The following is a 16,870-nucleotide window of genomic DNA, read 5'->3' as shown; positions in this document are numbered from 1 at the left end:
CAGAAGCATGGCGTTAGCACTCGCTAGGTCAGAACAGAACGTTATGCAAAGGAACGCAGAACGAAAGACCCAGCCGGGGTAGGAGGTCAGGTCTAGATGGGGTTGTTGTAGTGTTCCTAACCCTGCTTTATATTCCAATAGTGACTGGTCTTGTGGTTTGCCTGAGAAAATTATGTGAAAAGTAGGTCAAGTCTCATCAAATACTGTCCAAAACACAGCTACACACCTGTGTGACTATGACATGCTCTTTGTCACATAAGCTTTATTTGCTTCAAGGGAGAGAGAAGTTCATGAAATGGAGATAAGTAAAGTATCAGGACCATGACAGAATTAGATACCATGTTGTTAACGAAGGCGGAAGTATGTGAAGAGGCTCCCGTAGTCCTGGACGTCTGAACAAGGCAGGTGGGCGCGGACCATGTCAGGGTCCTGTTGCTGGTCCTGACTGCGAACACTTGGTTCTTACCATGACTTAGCGGATCATGCCTGTATATAAGTGGAATATTATGTTGTCATGACTTACTTAAATAGAAAAATACAGTAAGAAATTGGTATGATTTAAAATGAGGCTATTTGAATTTCACCGCCAGGCTGAAAATTTGGCTTATTTCACTGTTGAAATATGCCAAGACCTTTAATGGTAATAAGAACATGGAATGTGTGCAGTGCTGTGTGAGTCCTTAGAAGGACGACAGGGCAGTCCTCTGGTCACTGGCTTTATTATTACAGGTGTAGTACAGCTGTCCCTAGTCCATGATGCCAGTCTATAAATAGACTTCGAAAAATACGCATCTGAAAGGTCTCTGTAATTTGCATCAATATTCAGCCAATAGATACATGAACTATTTTGTGTGTGTGTGTATATATATATATACTTGAATAGTTAACATAATGGCATATTCATTCATTCATTCATTCACTAGTTAAAACATTGTTTTTCACTACAAAGAGAAGAAAAGGAAGAGGAAAACTATAGAGTAAGAGATTTAAGAAGAGTCAGCAGGTGGCTTGATGGTTAAGGGCTGATCTTCTGTATGGCCGGCTGTAGTTTGAGCCCTGGGCCCAGCAGTTGAACATCAGGCTGGGCATGTGTGCATGCATGGGTGCCCCAAATCTCAGGAGGAGCATGGAGGAGAAGGGATTGCGGTGTGGCCATCCCCCCAGGGTGTGATTTCTCACTTTGCCTCTCTCTGTCTCTCTCCAGTGAGTGCACACGCTCTATGGCAAAAGCCTAAAAGAAAATACAAAAGACATTTAAGAGACACGGTTACTATTAGTGTGTAGATTTTTGTCTAGATTTGGACTAGAACAAGCGTTAAAAAATGCTTTTGAGACAGTTGGGGAAATTTGTGTACTTATTGGTAGTTCATGAAATTATTATTAATCTGTTATAGGTATCATAAAAATAAGTTATTATTAATGTATTATAGGTATTATAATGGCATTAACTTATGTTTAAAAATTAAATATTTGTCTTAGAGAAATATATACTAATTTTTCTGCAGATACAATGATCTGACGTCTGGGTTTGTTACAGAATAATCCAGAGTGGTGGGATTGGGTCTGGGGATGGATGAAGATATAAATGAAACATGATTTGCTATGAGTTACTTTTTGAAGCCAGAATTCATGGAGTATTCATGGTACTATTCTCGATCATTTTGCATTAGTTGACATTTCCCCTAACAACATCTTAACCAAAAATGTCATATGTCATTGAAAGAGGATAACTGCAGGGTTAGGTAACACTGGTATGCAGGATATTCAGAGGCAGGGATAGACATGAGAATTCACTGAGGAAGGTTCTTTGTGTGTGTGTGTGTGTGTGTGGGTGTGTGTGTGTGTGTGTGTTTTCTTTTTTTGGAGAGGTTTTTGCAATAGGGCGTGTGAGCTCGCTAGCCAGACAAACAGACAGAGACAGAGAGACAGAAAGCGAGAAATCACCCCCCAGGGGGATGGATGGCCTCGCCGCAGCCCCTTCCCCATTCTCCTCTCGAGATCTTGGGCACGCACGCACACGCGCCCAGCGTGAGTTTAAGCCACCGGGTCCGGGACGCGAACCGTTGTCGACTACATGGGAGTCCAGCGACATAGCCATTACGCTAACTACTGGTCCCTGTTTTGTTTGTTTTGAAAGAGAGATTATTGCTATAGATCATGTGCGCTCACCGGAGACAGAGAGGGACAGAAAGCAAAAAGTCACTGCACTGTGGTCGGAGGTGGGGGGGTGATGTGGGTGTGTCCCCACTGCAATCCCTTCTCCGTTCTTCTCTCAGGATTTTGTGCAAGCACGCACATGTACCTGGCATGAGTTTTAAGCTGCTGGGTCTGGGACTTGAACCACGGTTGACTACGTGGGAGTCCAGTGACGTAACCATTATGCCATCTGGCTGGTCCCACTTATTAAAAATACACCTAATGTGTAAATGTTGTGTTTTGTTTTTCTTCAGAGCTGAAGCCATCTATTTGAATCTTGGATGATTAACATCTACATGCTTACTTCTCAAAACTGCTCGCGAGTCACACAGTCAGGATTAGATGATCCCAGATACCGCCCAGAAATTACTGTCTTCAAGTGATACGGTAAGATCACAGTGAGTGCCCTGAAGGCCAAGTTGTGCCTGAGGTCTAAACGATTTTAAAGGCTGTTTTTAACTATAAGCTCCCACGATCATTTCTCGATTCCTTCACTATTAAACCAGGAGGTCAGAGGTGTGATAACCCGGAGTGCTTAGAAATGTCAACATGGAAACAGGCTTTGAGGACGTTTTCCCTCAGAGATTCTAGCAGGGGGTCTGCTTTGTCATTGCAATGCCACCCTTGCCCGGGCTGTGTGTCTCAGGGTGGGTCCTCTGCAAGCTGAGGCTTCAGGATATTATTAGCGATCAACACCCATGGAGAGAGGGGGACAGGAAGCAGATTAGGCAGAAGAAACTGAATTATAGTAGTGTCAACAAAGCTCTGGCCACCCCACGGGGTAGCTGTGAGTTTATGTCCCATCTTAAATAGTGTCTTCGCCATATAGACCTATCTTCAGTGGCATTGTAGCTTGAACAGATCATTATAGAAGCTACTCAGCAGATACTCTTTGGAAGAAGGAAACCTGAGAAAAATCTCTCCTGTAGCACCTCTTTCTTGACCCCCAAACTCCTCCTCCAGTTTGAAAGTACACTTTAGAACGATGGGGTTAGTAATGACACAGATGGTCGTGTGTGTGTGTGTCATGGACAAATGTGAAGGAGACTTCCCATCTGTAATTATCATGTGCTAAACGCCACTGTGTTTCTGGGTGCCACAGATAAGGAAGGCCTGCAGGGAGACCTGGGGGAAGCCACAGTGGAAGATAAGGTCATCACCCTGAGAGAGAGAACAAAAGGACCTGGAAAACAAAACGCTCATTTTCAGGTGTCTTAAGGCATCGCTTATGGTTTTAATTCTTTTATTTATTTATTTGCTATTTGTGGGAAATATTCAGTGGTAATTTTTATCTTTTTATGCTCGAGGATTAAGAGAGACTTTGCCTCTTAGAAGCATTTTTTTTTAAGTCTCTTTTTTTCCCTGTTAGATATCGTCTTGCCTTAGGACAGAGAATTTGAGTCTTTTACTCCATTTCTTTGTTTTATATCCCTCCCCTCGCCTTTATTTTTTTAAGAGAGAGATTTTTGCTTTAGGGCATGTGCAGTCACCGGACAGACAGAGTCAGAGACGGAAAGTGAGAAATCGCCCCCGTGGAGGGATGGCCACACTGCAGTGCCTTCTCCTCCAGTCTCCTCTCAGGAACTTGGGCACACACACACATGCTCCTGGCGTGAGTTTTTAAGCCACCGAGTCTGGGACTCGAACTATGGTTGACTACGTGGGAGTCCAGCGATGAAACCATTACTCCATGTGCTGGTCCCCTCCCCCTCTTTTTACTGTAGGATCCCTCACGTAGGATGATAGGGTTTGCATTAAGAAGTCCCCTGAGTTTTCTCTGACCTTAACAGTAGAGCACGGTGTTACAGGTAAAGGGCCTCTTGGACGTGTGAAATGAAGACTGGATTTTATAGAAGTAATGAGATGCGAGGGCTGAACACGGGTAATTTGGAACCAGAAATTTATGTTTTTCTATTACAACCTTTTTTCTGATACTTATGTAGACCACTTTTGCTTCTTTTTTGGGGGAAGTATTATGTAAATCATCCTTTTCCTGGAGAGTATTAGAAGAATGAAATTGTACCTGTTTCCTTCAGTAAAGTCATTTTTAAATTACTACGAAAACGTGTATCATTCAAGGCTTTAAATCTGTTATTATGTAAGGGCGTTTACTCCTTCTCTGTTTCGTGTTTTGTCATTTCTTCCTTGCTCACTTGGCATCACCACCGAGGGCAGGCAGAGAAAAGGATAGGACGAGAGAATTCTAAGTTTCTTTTTTTTTTTTTTTTTGAGAAGTTTTTCTCTATAGGGCGCGTGCGCTCGCCAGAAAGACAGAGAGAGACATAGAGACAGAAAGCGAGAAATCACCCCCCGGGGGGGATGGTCATGCCGCAATCCCTTCTCCTCCATTCTCCTCTTGGGATCTTGGGCACGCATGCACACGTGCCCGGCGTGAGTTTTAAGTCACCGGGTCCAGGACGTGAACCACGGTCGACTACATGGGAGTCCAGCGACATAGCCACTACGCTAACTGCTGGTTCCCCTAAGTTTCTTTTTTTGAAGACGTTTTTGCTATAGGGCACGTGCGCTCACCAGACAGAGAGACAGAGAGACAGAAAGTGAGAAATCGCCCCCCCAGGGAGGATGGCCATGCCAAAATCCCTTCTCCTCCATTCTCCTCTCGGGATCTTGGGCATGCACGCACACGCTCCCACCGTGAGTTTAAGCCAGGACTTGAACCGTGGTCGACTACAAGTCCAGCGACAGCTATTACGCCAACTGCTGGTCCTGAGAATTCTAATTTTCTAAGGCTTTGGCTGGCACCTTTTCGCTGGAATGTTTCGTCATACTTTTAGTTTACATTAGGGTCAGGTACACTTGCTATTTAAAATATTTAGTAGATTACTCAGGTATTGTAAAAATAAGTTATCTAGTATTGATTACTATCTTTAATTAAAAATGTAAATTCTTCAGTTTTATGTTCTTAGAGCCATATTTTTTTAAGAGGTTTTTGTCATAGGGCATGTGCACTCACCAGAGAGAGAGAGAGAGCGATGGTGAGAGGGAAAGTGAGAAATCATCCTCTGAGGGTAGCGATGCTGCTGTCACTTCTCCATTCTCCTGGGATCTTGGGCACATACGCACATGTGCCCGGCGTGATTTTCAAGCTGCGGGGTCAAGGATTTGCATGACGGTCAGCCATGTGGGAGTCCAGTGACTTACTGCTGTCACCTGCTGGTCCATAGATCCGTATGTTTAATTATCAATTACTTTTTGGTAATTCATGCCAAGGTTTCCACCACTATCAATGTACATGATTGATTATGATAATTTTGTTGTTTATGAGGACATTGCAATATTCGCGATACAGTATAAAAGACTCCTTTTCATCTTCTCGCACCTGGAGACCAAGGTTCAGACCCCCTGCCTGGTCATCTTAAACCACACCGGGTATGTGCACAAGTGGCCAAGATCTGATGGGCTGAGCACGGAAGGAAGGGGATTGTGGTGTTAGCAGACACTGCGCCTGCGTATCCATCTCTCTCCCTCTCTCTCCCTCACTGGTGTACACATGTACCCTTATTGTGGGTGAAGAAAAAAAAAGCTGATAACCCTGAGGTCTAGTTTCAAGATGATAAGAATTATCTTTTGAATACAAGCTACTGTTTTACACTTCAGCTGTAGGTTTAAAGGAAGACACACCTTAGAGCAAAGTAAATTTGTCTTTCCATAATTTTAGTGAAAATTTTCAAAGTCTAAATATAGATCAATGGTCTCAGTATTGCTGTATTTTATGGTCTCAGTATTGCTGTTAACACCCATTACACACACACACACACACACACACACACACACGTCTGTGAAGTGCAGTTTCACGGTCTGTAGCTGTGGGTTTGTTATCAGTACAAGCAGTCAGTGTCCTAAAATCAGCTTTGGAACAGCTGGCAGTCGACCTCCGGGTTGTAGCACCGCCTGCGTGCAGATGGCGTGTCTTTGAAGTAACGTACCTTCGGTTCCCATCCAGGAAGTCGGGACAGACACCTTTCTGTGTTCTTGTGAATCTGCTAGTGTAGACACGTAACATGGATTTTTTAAAGAGAGTCGTTCCTCCTAGTCTTTTGAGAGATGTGATTTTGGATACCAGAGATAGTCTTCAGGAGAGCCCTGCAAGATTGCTTAACCTGAGCCATCTGAGTGTGCGTTCATCAGAGGAGGCAGCGGATGGGCAGGACGGAAGCAGTGCCCACTGTGGTGGTTATGACCGACGCCAGCAGCTCGGTAAAGTAGCACCATACATCTTTATCCTTTGCAAAGCTGCTTTAAGAAAGTAACGGATTCTTAAAGCATGAATTCTAGGGAGTGTCAGTATTTTGAAAATCAAGTTTAAATATTAGAAGTGTTTAATGAAGTAACCCATATTGTTGACCTAAATTTTTTTAATATTAAAGTTGTGCTTCAAGACTTGTTGGCAAATATTTATGCCATAAACGAGGATGAAACCATTAGTACAGTTCATAGTTTTGATGAAGTTTGGAAGGTATTTCGTTGATAAAGTGTTGAAAACTGTTACAATGGGCAGAATATGAAAAACAAAACAGAAGACGCTGAGTTTTATCTGTCACTGTAGAAACCACCGAAGTCTTGTTTAAAAAATGGATCCCATTGTTTCGTTTTGGAGATAGTGAATATTTGGGGTGAAGTATTACAATCACATGTTTAATCAATGACTTTTTTGTCATTGTACTTCTGTTATGTGGAATCCCCCGAAGTTGAATTTAATACCCTTTAAAGTTTGCAGGGATGACAGTCATCGTTTTTCCTATTCATTAGTTCTCTTTTGGAAGAAAAATCAGTTTTGAATTTAGTAACTAGCAAATATTAGAAGAAAGGAAAATCCTTTAAAATGTTGAATGTCCTATATGATTATGAGTTTTGTTTTAGGGAGTACATAGCTGCTTATATGGATTAACGTGGTATTTAGTAGAAGAGAGGTTCAGTAAATCTTCTTAGAGTAGTGCATTATAGCCGTTTTCTATGTATATTTCATTTGTGCACGTACTGTAACCATGCACATACACATTTTTATCAGTACAGTTTAAAAACGAGATTTATCATTGAAATCGTTCTGATTCTTCTTTGTTAAATCATAGACATCTTTCTGTCTCATTTAAAATGTGTGTATATAATGATTTATTCCATTCAATTAAACCCTTTATTGATGGACATTTATAATGACTTTAATTTTTAGTGTTTAAAAATATGCAATTAATGGGGGGAGGTCTTCAAAAAGCTCATGGAAAAAATATATTATGAAAAACTAGAAGACCAGCAGTTAGCGTAATGGCTATGTCGCTGGACTCCCACGTAGTCGACCCGGTTCGAGTCCTGGACCCAGTGGCTTAAACTCACGCCGGGCGTGTGTGCGTGCGTGGCCAAGATCCCAAGAGGAGAATGTAGGAGAAGGGATTGCGGTGTGGCCATCCCCCCTGGGGGGTGATTTCTCGCTTTCTGTCTCTCTCTGTCTGTCTGGCAAGCACACATGCCCTATAGCAAACCCTCCTCCCCCCCCAAAAAAAAATAATAAAACTGCATGATTTCAAAAATTTTATTTTGAAGAAGTTTTTGCTATAGGGCGCATGTACTTACTGGGAAATCAGAGAGAGACAGAGAGACAGAAAGTGAGAAATCACCCCCCCAGGGGATGGCCATGCTGCAATCCCTTCTCCTCCATTCTCCTCTCGGGATCTTGGGCACGCACGCACACGCGTCTGGTGTGAGTTTAAGCCACCGGGTCTGGGACTCAAACTGTGGTCAACTACATGGGAGTCCAGCGACATAGCCATTACATTAACTGCTGGTCCCATGATTTCAAAATTTTCGCACCCAAACAGTCTCGTATATGTGTACATACCTTCAAAAGTTCATAGAAAAGGTAATTAAAATTTGAGTATATTTAGTGCAACAAGATTTGATATCCGTGCCTAGATTTCTCATAGTGCATGCTGCCCATGAACTTTTTAAGGCTCTCTCATTATGTCACGTTAGACCTTTGGGTGATAGCTTCCTAGGATAAATTGTGTGCATTTTAAATTTTGGTAGAAGATGGCAAGTTGCTTTAGGAAATCTCTCACGTGAACTCACTCCCCAGGGCAGGATGTGAAAGTCTCCACTACTTTGTCCTCTTTCTAAAACTGTTACATGTCAGATTTTAAAAACTCTGCATGGTGTTTGTGAGAAACTATTCATATACTTTTGGTTTTAAAAATATCAATTGTGGGGGACCAGCGAGTGGCGTGTTGGTCAAGGCATTTGACATTCGCATGTGGCCAACTGTGGTTCGAGTCCCAGACCTGGTGGATTGCTTTCTTACTTTCCCTCTCTCTCTCCCTCTCTCTCTCTTGCTCTCGCTCTCTCTCTCTGGTGAGCTCACATGTCCTATAGCAAATTAAAATAATAAAAAGAAATAAAATTAAATAAATAACTTTTTTTTTTTAAAGAGATTTTTGCCCTAGGGCACATGTGCTTACAGGAGAGAGAGACAGTGAGAGGAAAGTGAGAAGTGACCTCCTGGGAAGATGGCCATGCCACAATCCCTTTACCTCCATTTTCCTCCCGGGATTTTGGACATGCATGCACTTGTGCCTGGCATGATCTTCAAGCCACCGGGTCCAGGACTCGAACCTCAGTTGACCATATGGGAGTCTAGTGATGTAACTGCTATGCCTTCTACTGGCCCCAAATTAAATAAATAATTCTTTAAGAAAAGAAACTATCCTTCTTTTATACTCATTATTGATTTGGGTGATGAAGTGAAGTGGAGGGAAGGCCACTATAGGGTTGGTGCCTCTTGATTAAAATCTATAGTCAGTACTTAGCTTTGTGCTGAACAATGCATATAAATGCGTATAAGTGAAATAAGAATATGTGAACATACGCAGTTACGTGAGTTACTAAAGATCTGCTCTTTTTACTTTTAGCCTGAATCGTTGCGTTGTTTTCTTGGTGCACGCCAGCGCGGGTGACAGACAGGTGTTACCCAGGGTGTGCTGTGCCCATCTGTACGGCTCGTTACTTCTATTTCTGGACTTGCTTTCTTCTTGAGAGGTTTTTGCTATAGGGCGTGTGCGCTCGCCAGACAGACAGAGAGAGACAGAGAGACAAAAAGTGAGAAATCACCCCCCAGAGGGGATGGCCATGCCGCAATCCCTTCTCCTCCATTCTCCTCTTGGGATCTTGGGCACGTACACACACGCGCCCGACGTGAATTTAAGCCACCAGGTCCCCAACTCGAACCGCGGTCGACTACGTGGGAGTCCAGTGACATAGCCATTACACTAACTGCTGGTCCCTGGACTTGCTTTCTTCTTAAAAGACCACCTGAAGGCCAGCAGGTGGTGTGGTGGTTAAGGTGCTGGACTCTCATGTGGTTCGAGTTCTAGACCTGGTGGCTTGCTGTCTCTCTGGTGAGTGCATGTGCCCTATAGCAAAATTAAAAATAATAGCAAGGGACCAGCAGGTGGCATAATTGTCACTGAACTCCCACATACTCGATTGCAGTTTGAGTCCTAGACATGGCAACTTAAAACTCACACTAGGCGTGAGTACGTGCGTGCCCAGGATCCAGAGAGGAGAATGGAAGAGAAGGGATTGCGGCGCGGCCCTACCCCTGGGGGGATGATCGTGCCGCAGTCACATCTCCTCTTGGGATTTTGAGCGTGCACACACCCGTGCCCGGTGTGTTTTAAGACGCTGGGTCTGGGACTCGAACTATGATGTAGTATGTGGGAGTCCAGCAACATAACCCTTATACCAATTGCTGGTCCCTAACATGTCTGATTCTGAAAGTTCAGTTTATTGATCAGTGGCCCATCCTGAATCTCAAAATACTAAAGTTGTAAGGGCTGACAAGTGGCGTGGTGGTTAAGGGCGCTGGGCTCCCACGTGGCTGACCACGATTCAAGTCCCAGACCAGGTGGCTTGTTTTCTCACTTTCTTTCTCTCTCTCTCTCTCTGTCTCTCTGTCAAAATAAAATAAATGAAGTTAAATAATTCTTTTAAAAACTTTATATAAAAATACTTTATTAGAGAAAAAAAGATACTAAATTATATAGTATATAAGAAAAAAACCTACAGGGGCCAGGACGTGAAGGGGTGTTAAGGCACTGGACTACCACATGGCTGACTGTGGTTGGAGTCCTGTCCAGTGGCCTGGAACTCGCTGGGCTTGCATGCATGTGTGCTCAAATTCCCAGGAGAAGAAGGGATTGCAGTGTGGTCACTCCCCCTACCCCCTTCCCCCGGGAGTGATTTCTCACTTTCCTTCTCACTGTCTTTCTCTCACTGTATCACTCTGGTGAGCAGATGCGCCCTCTGACAAAAACCTTAGAAAAACAAAAACAAAACCCCCACGTGATTTCACTTGTATGTGCAGTTTACCTGCTACTCAGTGTTAATGAATCTTCCTGTTTCCTGGTGGTCCTGGGATGCAGTTAATGCAGTTGTTTAGATAGAAGTTGTGAAGACATAACTGACATAGCTTCATGCAAGGGACGTGGCAGTTTTGTTCATGTAACCAATGAAGAAATGGAAGGTATACAGAGATTTCATGCACATAGCGCAAGCAAAGAGCTGTTCTTTCATAGAAAACTGAAACATCATCTCATTTCCTTACTTGATTCAGTTGTTTTGAACTTGTTAATTCAGTATTTAAAAAATTATTTCTATGGGATGGTAGATAAGATTGTGGTGTAGACTGACAGTTGTACTTTTCTGAAAGGCCAGTTGAAGAATATGTAGAAATTGGACCAGCTGGTGGCATGGCGGTTAAGGCAGCTGGACCCCACACGGCAGACTGCGGTTCAAGGGCTTGACCCAGGGGCTTGAGAAATAAGCGGGGTGTCCAAAATCCTGAAAGGCGAAAGGCAGGAGAGGACTTGAGTCCTGTCCATTCCCTAGGGGGTGGGGTGCTTTCTCTCCCTCTCTGTCTCTGTCTCTCTCTGGCCAGTGCACATGCCCTCTAGGAAATTAAAAAAACAATATATAGAGAACTGCCTGCAGCTTTTAACTGTAGAATTATTCACAGATATTTTAAATATTCTTAACAAAAATACATATAGAATTGAGCTATTTACAAGTTTTTATTTTTTTTTAATTTTTTTTATTTAACAGATTTTTGCTATAAGGCATCTGTGCTCACTGGAGAGACAGAGAGACAGAGAGTAAGAAATTACCCCCCGGGGGGATGGCGTTCCCACACCGCAGCTCCTTGTCCTCCACTCTTCTCTCCCACCGGGTCCACAGCTCAAACCGGGATCAGCCATGTGGGAAGCCAGCGTTGTGACCACTGCGCCATCTGCTGGCCCCCGTCAGGGCTGATATTTTATAGAACACTTTCCTTTGCATTTGGTAATTGTTCTAACTTTAAAAACTTGTTAAGTGGCCTAATGAAAAATTTTCGTAGAGATTCTCAAGAAACCCACTGTCGTGCATTCCCCTGTAAAGTATTTCAGATACCCGTCGCACAGCGTCGGAGTCCCTGCCTTCCTCTGCTCCCAGGAGGGTGAGCAGTAGGCTCTCCGAGAGCTGGTTGTATTTTTAGCCAGCCCTGTCTGTCCTGTTACACCTGTGTCCGTGACTTCATGGCCTCGTTAGGTAACACATACCGCAGTGAAGCCCGGACTGAACAGGAGGGGCTGAGTAGGGACAAAGTGGGGTGCTCTGCTCAGACCCCCGAACGATGACTTTGCTATAAAATTTGCACTCGGATTACTTATAGACCAGTGGAATGTTCAAGATGGGAGGAACTTTTCCCTTGGGTACCTTCAGCTCCCCTGGCCAGTGTGAAGCAGTTGACATTGGAAATCGTGGCTGACGTCCATGGGCTTCGTTGTAGGCCAGAGAGACAGTGGTGTGAACACGCAGCAGATCCACCTGCAAAGGCGAGGCCTTGGCACCACATCAGAGGCTGGGGAATGAACAAGGGTTTTAAAGTTAACGTAAAACCTTCAGTAGACTCTCTTGAGCTCTTACTTTTCTTCTGATTCATACTTTAGTGGAGCTTTCGATTCAATGATTAGCCAGCAGTTGTAATTGACAGTGAAAGGACTCTACTGTATATTGCTGTATAATCTTGTATTGTTGGAGGCGTAAATCATTTACTTCCTACTTCCTTAATAAATAAAGAGGCCATCGTGAGCACATGTTAGGCAACCTTGTCTTGTTCACGAGACACTTAAATATCCTTCTAGCTTTTTGTGAGGTCCTATTGTGTGGTCACAGACTGGATAAATATTGGTAGAATGGGAACATATGACGTCTGTCTCTATGCATAAAACTGGGTGGAAAGACAGTTACTCTTGATTCAGAACTTTGTCTAACTACTGAAAATGGGTGACCCATACATGCAGCCTGCAGTCGGCTCCTGAAAGCCAGGCCCTGCGTGTCTGCAGACTTCCGTTGTAACAGCGGTGGGGGCCTCCTGTCTTCAGGATTGCATTTTTTCCCCCTTTTCTCTTTTTCCTTTTTGCCATAGGGTGCATCTGTCTGTCAGAGAGACAGTGAAAGGAAAAGTGAGAAATCTCCCCCCCGGGGGATGGCCACGCCACAACCCCTTCTCCATTCTCCTCCTGGAATCTTGGGCATGTAAGCACATGTGTCCGGTGTGATTTTCAAGCCACTGGGTCTCGGACTCAGACCATGTTTGACGGAGTAGGACTCCAGCGCCTTACCTACTGCACTGCCGGCTGGCTCTGGCACTGCTGGTTTAATACTAATAGGATCAGCCTTACTTTGGGTGGTGTTATTCTCTTTGGAGTCAAGAAAAAAGGTTAATGTGACGAAAATCTAATACTGATTTTTCTAATTCACCGAGCACAGAGACGGGAGACTCTGCAGAAGTGTGTGGCAGCACCAGGGGTGAAGGGCGTCAGCCTCTTAAGTATTCACGACACCGTCACCTCGCCCTTACTTCACCTGCAGCTTAAATGGTCTAATTTGTTTTCCTTTGGAGAGAATAGCTATTTTCTTCCACCCCTCAAATATTAGGTGATTGGAGAAGTCATGATGTAATTTTTCTGTGCAAAAATGCCTCATGACTTTTGTGACGACCCAATAGAGTATAAGCTGAACGTGGACTTCGCTTTGTTTGAGGTGTCCCAGGGCTTGGAACATGATAGTTACTCAATAAATACTGATCGAGTGAGTAAATATTATCTAAGTTCTCTCGAAAACTCCATGAGACAAGTTGTTACTCAGCATTTTTTTTAAGTCCCTGGAGGCTTAAGCAAATTATCTGCGTTTTTTTGACTTGCTAAGAGGGGTAGCTATGCAGTTGATGTTTTGGTTGATATTTTTGAATCTGTATGTATAAAACACTATTTCAAAAGACTAGTCTATCTATACAGTTTAACTGTTCTATTAAAGAACGGCATTTCAACAGAAGAAGCCTTTAATTCCTGTATATAGTAAGCGTTACTCTTTGAGGCCTTTTACATTGCTACCATATATTTTTAGAAAAGACTTATTTAATTTTATGTATTATTTTTTAATTTGCTATGGGCATGCACTCTCAGGGAGAAAGAGAAAGTGAGAAAGCAAGCTGCTAGGTTCGGGACTCAAACCATGGTCCACCATATGGGAGTCTAGCACCTTAACCACCATACCACCTGCTGGCCTGTTACCATAGTTTTTACAGTACTCTGTTAAGATAAGCTGATTAGGTGAATAGCTGTATCCCATGACTTTTTTACAAAACAATTAAGAGATACACACACTGATGTATCATTTTCATTTCTTTCCAAAGCATTAATGACAGTATGGGATACGCTTGCTTACAAAGCAGAATAATGCACCTCTCTGGTATTCGGGGCAGCTGAAATGTAGCACTTGTTATAAATTTCCTGCTGCCTTTTCATTGAATTCTAAAAGCTCTGGTCCAGGGCCAGGCAGTGGTGTAGTGGTTATGGCAGCAGGATCCCACCGGCTGACTTTGCAGCTCCAGTCGAGGACCTGGTGGCTTGGAAAACACACGGGCTCCTGTGTGTGTGCCCAAAACCCCGAGAGGAGAATGGAGGGGAAGGGACTGCAGTGTGGATATCTCTTCTGTGAGGTGATTTCTCACTTTCTCTCTCTCACTCCAGTAAGGACACTCTCCCAATAGCAAAAAAAAAAAAAAAGAAAGTCATGGTCTATGTTTGACTAGTTAAAGAACGTCCACTGCTACTAACTGGATTTCTGTCCTTTCTTTTTTAAAAGAATTATTTCTTTAATTTTATTTATTATTAATTTTTAACTTGACCAGAGACAGACAGAAAGAGAAAGGGAAAGCAAGCCAGGATGGCCAGGACTCTAACCGCAGTCGGCCATGTGGGGAGCCAGTGCCTTAACCGCCACACCACCTGCCTGCCTCAGAGCTTAGAGGACTCTTGTTTGACACCCCTGTCAGGTAAAGGATAGTGTGGCGGGCTACTTCCTTTACGGAAGGGGACAAGGCGAGTGGGGAATGACCTCCGTCTTCATCAATGACCACACTGTCAGTAGAGACACAGAGAAAGTTCTGGGAGAGACTCGAGATGAGGTTTACTTCTGTGTGGTGGTGACAGAGCGGAGGACAGTCATTTAGAATTCCGATGTGACAGAAAGCTCGCTGGGCGGGAAGTGTCCTCAAGAACCGGAGCCCCAGGAACCAAGCAGTCTGCCGCAGCCACTGGGCCGACCCAGGGACTTATCCTCGTGGTGCCAATGTGGGGAGGCCTTCAGGCATTCCTCCTGCTGGCGGGTGGGACTTGGGGATGGGGTGAGGGCTCAGCTCCTTCCCTAAGCGGGGCCCACGAGTGCTTGCAGTCCTGGCAGCGTGCAGACCCTACCGGGTCGCCGTGTTCATGCCTCTCCGGGTCTTGTGGGAACCCTCAGGTTGGAGGATGGCTCCTGGGAGACTGACGGGCACGGAGGAGGGGCAGTGGTGCGCTCCACAAGGCGCAGAGTGGGGCTTCAGTCCCCACGGGGCCGAGCTCAGCCAGTGTTCTCGGTGTGTCCTGACGAGGTGACTTCATCTCTGTCCCCTTAGCCTCACCTACCCGGGGGAGTCTATCTCCTTTCCGCCATTGTTTTCAAAATTACAAAGAAAGGTCAACAGAACTGACATCTCAATGAACGGTAGTCATTACTACAAAAAAAAAAGCTTCGGGATTTTGGATTTGGGAGGTAGGCAGATCAGTCCAATCAAACGTTTATCCGTGGAGCAGTCCATCAGAGAACATGCTAGGAATCTGGCCCTGGGCACCCCCAGCATTAATAGCTCAGGAGCTCAGGGGCCTTGTGCCCCAGCACCTCTCCGGAGCTTCCGCCTCTGTCTATGGCGTGCTCGCGAGAGCACACGTATAGTTCTCGGCTAGTCGATGAAGCTTTGAAAAATGTTTTATAAGGAAGACATAAAATTCCTCCTTATTGTTTCTTAGGATTCTGAATTTTCCCCTTTTCTGTTTTATGACTTATAATGCTTACTTATTCATATGTATATATTTACATATCTGTCTGTTTCTATTTGTTGTGATTTTCAAGGCACCAAGTTGGCTGTGTGGGAATATAATACCTCAACCACCATGCCATCTTCTGGCCCCCATTATTTATAATTATTTAAGGCAGGCGGGACCTGCATAATGGCATAATGGTTATGTTGCTGGATTTCCATGTAGTCAGCCTCGGTTCGAGTCCTGGACCCAGCGGCTTAAAACTCATTCCGGGTGCATGTGCTTTTATGCCCAAGATCCCGAGAGGAGAGGAATTGCGACGTGGCCATCCCCTGGCGGGGGTGGGGGGTGATTTCTCACTTTCTGTCTGTCTTTCTGGCAAATGCATGTGCCCTATAGCAAAAAAATCTCTCTTAAAAAGAAAAGAATAAAAAGACAGGGACTCACTGTGTCATGGCCCTCGCCTCCTGCCTCTGCTTCCCGACTGGGACTCCAGGGGTGTGGCCCCGTGCCCAGCTCTCTCTTAGACAGTGTCTCACTGTGTTGCTTGGGATCCTCCCAGGCAGCCTCTCCAGGCACTGGGGCTGTGGGCGTGGACTGGGAAGTGAACCTGGGCCTCCCGGGTGGTCCCAGCCCGCGGGGCACAGGCTGCACTGGCTGTTGCAGTGTGTGCCCTCACGACTGGGCCTCCCGTTCTCTATTTAAAACAAATATGGGTGTGAGCTAAGAATGACATAAGCGAGAGAGTGCTATTTGACATCAGCGTATATTAAAGTAGCTCCTCTTAAACTTTACTAGGCCTAAGAATCGCCTGGAGAATCTTATGAAAGTGTAGATTCTGGGACCAGCCAGTGGCGTGGAGGTTAAGGCTCCTGAACCCCACGTGGGTAACGGTAGTTTGCGTTCCACATGTGGCGGCCTGGGCACGTGTGCATGCATGCCCAGGATCCCAGAAGGAGAATGGAGAAGAGGGGATGGCAGGGCGGCCATGTCCCAGGGGGGCGATTTCTCTCTCTCTCTCTCCCCTCCTCCCCTGGTGAGTACACATGCCCTGTAGCAAAGTAAATTAAAAAATAAATAATAAGATTCTGATTGGCTAGGTTTAGAGTGGGCTTTAAAGCTCGTTGAGAGTATGACGTTAGGTTCTTCCACATGACGGTTAGTACATGCCTTACGGTCCTGTGCAGCCCTGTGTGAGCACCTGCCTGTGTTTCAGGCCTGTGCATTTCACTCAGTCCCTGGACATTCTCCTTCCCAACGCAGTGGAC

General features: G+C 44.7%; 1 protein-coding gene across 1 annotated transcript in view; it reads left to right on the top strand.

The window, feature by feature from the left end:
• Positions 1 to 2,460: 2,460 nt before the first annotated feature.
• The window catches only part of FRYL (FRY like transcription coactivator), a 210,074-nt gene continuing 195,664 nt past the window's right edge, over positions 2,461 to 16,870 (top strand). The window contains 1 exon segment of the mRNA XM_027775907.1: positions 2,461 to 2,583. The gene's annotated coding sequence lies outside the window, so the exon portion shown is untranslated.

Source organism: Tupaia chinensis, unplaced genomic scaffold (genome assembly GCF_000334495.1).
Source record: "Tupaia chinensis unplaced genomic scaffold, TupChi_1.0 Scaffold000054_1, whole genome shotgun sequence".
Classification (NCBI taxonomy): domain Eukaryota; kingdom Metazoa; phylum Chordata; class Mammalia; order Scandentia; family Tupaiidae; genus Tupaia; species Tupaia belangeri.
This window is presented reverse-complemented; position numbering and strand designations above follow the sequence as displayed.